This window comes from Cynara cardunculus (genome assembly GCF_001531365.2).
Source record: "Cynara cardunculus var. scolymus isolate 2C chromosome LG 3, CcrdV1, whole genome shotgun sequence".
NCBI lineage: Eukaryota > Viridiplantae > Streptophyta > Magnoliopsida > Asterales > Asteraceae > Cynara > Cynara cardunculus.
Genome location: NC_037530.1, coordinates 14,340,091 through 14,347,695, shown reverse-complemented (window position 1 = coordinate 14,347,695; position 7,605 = coordinate 14,340,091).

Below are 7,605 nucleotides of genomic sequence, written 5' to 3'. Positions count from 1 at the left end.
ATTAAAATATCTGCAGATGGCTAGTCGATCACGAAGATCAGAGAGAATCGCCCACCCTGAATCCGAAGAAAGAGAGGAATCTTCTGTTAATCCTCCACCTTATACTTCTGGAAGTCAATTTCGAGGAAGAATCAAGGGTAGAGGTCGAGGGAGGATTCAGATTCCGAAAAGAAGTCAGGCAGAGATTCGGCCTAATCAAGGGGGATCTATTTCTGGGAACGTACATCAGAAGCAGGAGCAGCAACCCGAGTTTATAACTAGAGACGTTCTGGCAGAAGAAATGGGAAAACTGAGGGAAACTCTAATATCCATAATGGGATTGTCTACTAGAGTAGAAACTGAACAAGTTGGAATTAATCCTCCAACTCCTTCAGCAACAGCAATAACAGGGGAGGGGACATAAAAATGTTCCTAACATGTAAACCTCCAACATTTTCAGGAGAAAGATATCCAGTAAAAGCAACGTGCTGGATACAAGAGATCAAATCAATATTTAACACTAGTAGGTGTTCTGAAGAAGATAAGGTTAGATTTGCGGTATATATGCTAAAGTCTAATGCCTTATATTGGTGGGATGTGGAATCCTCAGCACAACCAAATATCCTGTAAATGATGTCTTGGGAAGAATTTGTGAACAAATTCAAAACACAATTATGTCCTACGATGGCAGTAAGGCAGATAGAAGAGGATTTTCTGAAGTTGGAGCAAGGGAATAGATCTGTACGGGATTATACCGAGAAATTTATTGAATATTCCCGTTTTGCAGAACATTATGTCTCTTTAGAGTCCCGAAAAGTGGAAAGGTATGTTTGGGGTTTGAAGCCTTCTATCCGGGAGTTTGTGATTGCTATGAACCCTGCTACCTTCACTTTAGCCGTAAATGTTGTAGAAGTCACAAAAAGAAACAAAAATTGGCAAGGTGAAGAGAAAACAGTGGAGAAAAGAAAGTGGGAAGGGTCTTTAGTTAGTTTTCGAAAACCTAAGTTTGTAAAATCAGATAACCGTCCTTCTCAACCACCACCTACTAGAACTTGTCCGCGGTGTCAGCAGGTGCATTAGGGAAGTTGTCCATCCGAGCCAAAAAGATGTTATCGTTGTGGTGAGCAGGACACTTATCAAGGGACTGCACTACACCCACAAGGTGTTTTCAGTGTAATTCACTTGACCATATCCGACCGAATTGTCCAAACTAAGAACTCCTTATTTGACAATGGGAGGAAATGCTCCCAGTAACCGTGAAAGATCTAGTGCACTGAGAGGAGGCCAGAGTGGAGCAAGGGGTCAATCATTTCAATTGACGAAAAATGAGGCAGAAGCAACCCCAGATGTGGTAACAGGTACATTTCTTTTGAATTCCATACATGTTAAGGTGTTGTTTGATTCTAGTGCTAACTTTTCGTTTGTATCACCATCATTTGCTTAATCTGAATCTCTAAATTCTATGCTACTTGATGATGAATCAGTAGTTGACACTGCTAATAATCAGGAATTTGTTACTAGTGTATTCAATAACTGTGTTATTGTTACTGAGGGGTGTGATCTACCAATTTGTTGTTCCCAATGCCAATAAAAGAGTTTGATATAGTAGTAGGTATGGATTGGTTGGCAGAACACCAGGCCAGTATTGTCTGTAATAAGAAAATGATCAAAATCATTTTTCCATATAAAGGGTCAGTTGTTATCTATGGTGATCACCAGAATTATCACACTAGTCTTTTGTCTGTGTTAAAAGCTCAAAAATGTATTCAAAAGAAGTGTCAGGGATGTTTGGCATATATTATTGATGCAAAGAAAGAAAAAGGAAAGCAGGAATTGATTCCAATTGTTTCTGTGCCAAGACTTATATGTTGTATTTGTGTTTCTGTCTTTTTAATTCTAGCGATCTTCACTGAGCATGTTCAGTGATCGCAGAAAAACTTGTATTGTAAATCTATTAGAAACAGAGATACTTCAAGAAGACAACATTCACACCAAAAACCTTCAGAAAACGTCGAAGACTGAAACTAAAGATTGGAGACTGGCGAGTACATGATCTGAGGCAGTACTCAATGATTACAAGCCTGTCTATATATGTGTGAAGACTGCTCAAGCTTCAGCTAATGATGAAGAGACCTTTAGGTCATTCCAGCATTCAACGATCAATGGAAGCTTGCTTAGCACGATTGTTGTCTTGGCCTCATGCACATAAGCGACAAACACATACCCTTATGAAAGTTGGTACGGTACGGAGCCAACTATTCGACCCTATTGTCCACCAACTTTAGGTAAGGATGTCTGATCATGAATAGTGCATTTTGTACTATTCACTGTAGCAAAGAACAAGCCTTCCTCTTAAGGTTTGACACACACTCTAACCCTACCATATTGCATTAAATGAACATTTAATGCACTGGGTATAAATAGAAGTGTTTCTTTTCCATGCAGAGTACGCGTAACTCACTGTCTAACTCTAATTCTTACTTCAAGCATTTTCTAGCTTAAGTAAAGGATCTTCTCTACAACATTTCTTTTCTTGTATTTGCTAAGATCTAGTGTGTAACTAAATATTGTTTAGATAGGTTTTTATCACCTTGTCTTTCCGCAAACAATCTTGTAAAACCTGTATTGATCTTCTTTATCAATATATATTTTAAATTTGAAAATATTGTGTTTGTATTCATCCCTCCCCTTCTACAAACTGTTTTACTAATCTTGTAGACCCTCAACGGACCAAAAAGAGATATCAGAGCAGTATTTTCTCTATCTCTTTCTGTTTACCTATTTTTCAGTATTAGTTTATCTTATTTCTTAGATTACTTTACCGCTTACAAATTGCTTTACAAATTACAAACACACACAGAAGATAATGGCTCTCTTGCCAAACCTCCCCGATTTGTCCGTGACAATTTTAGTCTCTGTAAGAACCGGATGTCCCTCTTTTTGGAAGGAGTGGATCCTGAAATTGTGCATTATATAGAAAATGTACCATATATTCCATTTGCTATTGCTCCGGCTGTTCCAGCGACAGCTATGACTGCCACGATTCCTGAACGATAGATTCCAAAGCTCACACATCAATGGAGCGATGAAGACAAGAAGAAAATAGCTATAGACACGCGTGCTCGGTCTATAATAGCTATGTCTCTTCCTGATGAGATTTATCACTCAGTGATGAAACTCAAAACTTCTAAATCCATGTAGGACACACTTTGTGTCCAATATGAAGGAACCACTCAGGTTCAAGAGACHARAAAGATCAATCTAGTAAGACAGTATGAAAGCTTTCTCTGTGGAAAGTCTGAGACGTTATCTGAAGGACATCAAAGATTTAACTGCCTTCTTATTCATCTTAGGGCTGTCAGCAGGGAATATTATAATTCTGAAACTTTAACCAAGTTTCTACAATGCCTTCCTGAGTCTTGGGACACCTTTTCCATGTGTCTCAAGATGTCAAATGACATGTCCATTCTTTCTCTTTCTACTTTATACGGGATTCTGCTTAACCGTGAGCATTCTCGTCAACTGAAGAAAAATCTTGTAAAAGAGACCAGGGAAATGAAAAGCTCTCCTTTGGCTTTGATCTCTGAGACTTCTTCAATTGAAGCTTCTTCTACCCCTTTTATTTCTTCTCTTCCTCCCGTTGTTATCACGGAGATAGATTCTTCTATCTCTGAGGACATTCCAGAATCTGATTTAACAAATTTTGATGAGTCTCTGGCACTCCTGCTAAGTCATTTAGGAGGTTCTCCAGTAAGAGCAACTTCCGCAGATCTCCTCAGCTGTCCATTAGGGAAAAGCCAAAGTTTGAAAGAATAGACAAGGCTTCAGCTGTCTGCTACAACTGTCACCAGCCCGGACACTTTGCAGGTGATTCCAAATCAAAGACGACTACGACGCCATCTTCTAAAGCTCCTTCCTCCTTCAGGACCAAAGATGAGAAATACTCAAAACTAAAGGAGAAGTACAAGAAGATGAAGAACAACCAGCGAAAGACTAAAGGCCTTATTGTTGAAGAACATGACTGGGCTGAGTCATCCGATGAATCATCCTCAGATGAAGAGGATAAAGCCTATGTCTGCTTGATGGCCATAGATGCAGATGAAGGATCTTCAGAAGCATTTACTTCTTCTGAGCCATCTTCTTCTTCTACTCTGGTATGTTTCTTGAATGAACCCTCTTCTTCTTCTAGTATTTCTGTAATGGATAAGCTGAAGGTTGACCTTTACAATTCCCTCAATGGCAAATAAAAAGCAGAAATGCTTAACGTTGATCTTCAAGAGAAATTGAAGATTTGTCATTCTAAGATCAAAGAACTGACCTCTATCGAGGAAAATCTTAAAGATCAGGTTATTGTAAGCCAAGCCATCACTGTAGAACGTGAGAAGGCTATCACTGAGCGTGAGCAAGCAATCGCTGAACTCAAGGTCGAAAAAGCTACCATTGAAGGGTGGTGCAAAGCTTCCATCAAGGCCTCTGAGAGCATTAACGCTCAGATCCCTGCCAAGACAACGACTGGTCTAGGATTATCTTATGATCAGGAAGAATCTGTTAAAGACAGGTCCATGTTCAAGTTTGGTACTTCTTCTCTTCTATTCCTAACACTTCTTCCTCTCAGTCTTCCTCTTTTACTGAGAGTCATATTGAAGGAACTCCTTTGAGTTCTGGATGCAAAGACAAAAGTAAATTTGTTGTCACGGCATCCTTTCCCAAGAAGTCTAACAAGTCCAATAGATCTAGGTCTATTCCTTCAGCTTGTAAAGCTTCTGCCTTTTCAGAGACTAGGAAATCTGAATCCCATCAGAAATCCAAGTCACAACTCAAGGTGAACTTTTCACCCAAGGAATCCAATTCCTCAAAGATTCCTCCTAGAACCAATGAGAAGGGAATCCTTGGAGCTGTTCCCGCTTCTAGTCTCATACTTCCTGGACCTAAAGCTACTCTCAGCTTTAGGAAGTGTAAACACTGCGGTGAGAAATACATATTGCCAGCAAGTATCCTTCTTCCGCCAAAGCTAGTTCGCCAGCTAAGGGAAAGAAAGTAGCCAAGGCTGAGAAATCAACCAAGGTGAAATCATCCACAAAGGCTGCACTAGCAAAAAATGTGAAGAAAACCCTTGTAGCCTCTTCTTTAGGCTCAGCGAAGACAACTCCTACTGAAAAATCTTCAGTATCAGATGTTGTAGTTCCTACCACTGAAGCCTCTTTATCAGGCTCAGTGAAGACTTCCACTGAAACTATCTTAATAGTATCAGAGGTTGTTCCTCTTTCCACTCAAACCTCTTCAGGTTCGGTGATGCCATCTTCTGATGTTGGTTCTTCAGCATCAGATGATGAAGCCTCTAACAAAGTTGGCTTCAAGTCGAAGCAAATCTCTACAGTGACTGCACCTCTTCAGCTATTGCATATGGATCTCTTTGGTCCAGTCAACGTGCAATCCCCAGCTGGAAAGAAGTTCACACTTGTGATTATTGATGAGTTTGCCAGGTACACTTGGGTATTCTTTCTCAGATCCAAAGATGAAGCACCTAAAGAAATCATTTTGTTCATCAAAAAGATATAAGTACTAAACAACGTTAAAGTACGATCTATCAGAAGTGACCATGGCACTGAATTCAAAAAAAGTATTATGGATAACTTCTTTGAGAACAAGGGAATCTCGCACAAGTTCTCTGCAGTGAGAACTCCTCAACAGAATGGGGTCGCTAAAAGAAGAAATCGAACAATCATTGAGGCTGCTCGATCAATGCTTAGTGAATCCCATCTCCCTACTCAATTATGGGCTGTAGCTGTCAACGCCGCTTGTTTCACTCAAAACCGATCGCTGATCGTGAAAAGATTCAAGAAGACAGCCTAGGAACTCTTCCATGGACGAAAGCCTTCCATAAGCTTTCTTCACATATTTGGTTGTACTTGTTACATTCTCAACAACCGCAACCAACTTGGAAAGTTCGATCCTAAAGCTGATGAAGGAATCTTTCTTGGATATTCTTCTGTATCCAAAGCCTTCAGAGTGTTCAACAAACGAAGACAGACAATAGAGGAATCTATTCATGTCACTTTTGACGAATCTCAGTCAGATAATTCAAAACCCATCTTAAATGATGAGGATGAATTAGAAAACTRGATGTTCTCTCACTATGGACAACCTGAAGCTTCTTACAGTGCTCCTCTCAACACTGAATCTCCCAAAGCTGAAGATGATCCACTCATCATTCCAGTTACAGCTAGTCACTCCACCGCATCTTCTTTAGAGATTGATGCAGTGCCCATTAGATGTATTCCTCCTTCTACTTCAAATACTGATCCATCAGTGAATGAAATGCCTTCAGTTTCTGAACCCGTTTCAGTCACTGAATCTGAGGCTCCTTTGGCACTAGTCCCTATTGCTGAAGATATTGTTGCTGAAGCCTTGTCTTCTATTCCTGAACTTGCTTATTCAGATGAAGCTCCTTTACCGGCTCAGCGATGGACTAAAAGCCATCCAATTCATCAAATTCTTGGTGATCCAGATGCAGGTATCAAGACACGTCGTGGTCTAGGTAATATTTGTCTCTTCGTCAACTTTCTTTCTTTAGTTGAACCCAAGAAAATCAATGATGCTATCTCTGCCCCTAGTTGGGTTCTTGCTATGCAAGAAGAGCTCATTGAGTTTGATAGGAACAAAGGCTGGTACCTTCTCCCATGTCCATCTGACAAATCAATGATAGGCACCAAATGGGTCTATCACAACAAGTTGGATGAAGATGGTGTGGTAACCCGCAACAAGGCTTGGCTTGTTGCTTAGGGTTATAGACAAGAAGAAAGAATAGACTATGACAAAACCTTCGCACAGGTGGGTAGACTCGAAGCAATTCGACTCTTTCTAGCTTTTGCTGCCCATAGTGACTTCAAGGTCTTTCAGATGGATGTAAAGAGCGCTTTCCTTAATGGAAAACTTCAAGAGGAAGTTTATGTTGAACAACCTCCAGGGTTTCTCGACCCTAAGTATCCAAACCACGTCTATAGGTTGGATAAAGCTCTTTATGGGTTAAAGCAGGCTCCTCATGCCTGGTAAGATACTCTTTCTTCTTTTCTCATCTCTGAGAAATTCTCTCGTGGAAAGATTGACCAGACCTTATTTCTTAGAAAAGTTAAAGGTCACATCATTCTCGTCCAAATTTATGTAGATGATATTATTTTTGGTTCCACTAATCCCTCTTTATGTTTTCGTTTCGCTGAATGCATGAAGAAAATATATCATATGAGCATGATGGGAGAACTAACATTCTTTTTAGGTCTCCAGATCAAACAAACAGATAAAGGTATCTTTATCAACCAAAGTAAGTATGTTCGAGACATGCTGAAGAAGTTTGATCTATCCAACAGTTCATATATGAAGACTCCAATGGCTCCTCCACTCACTCTCAACAAGGATATAAATGGAAAGCCTGTAAATGTTACTGTTTACAGAGAAATGATCGGCTCCCTGCTGTATCGCACAGCTAGTCGACTAGATATCATGTACTCCACTTGCTTATGTGCAAGATATCAAGCTGAACCTAAGGAATCCCATTTGATCGYTGTCAAACGCATATTCAGATATCTTAAGGGAACTCCTAATATGAGTCTTTGGTACCCTAAAGGTTCA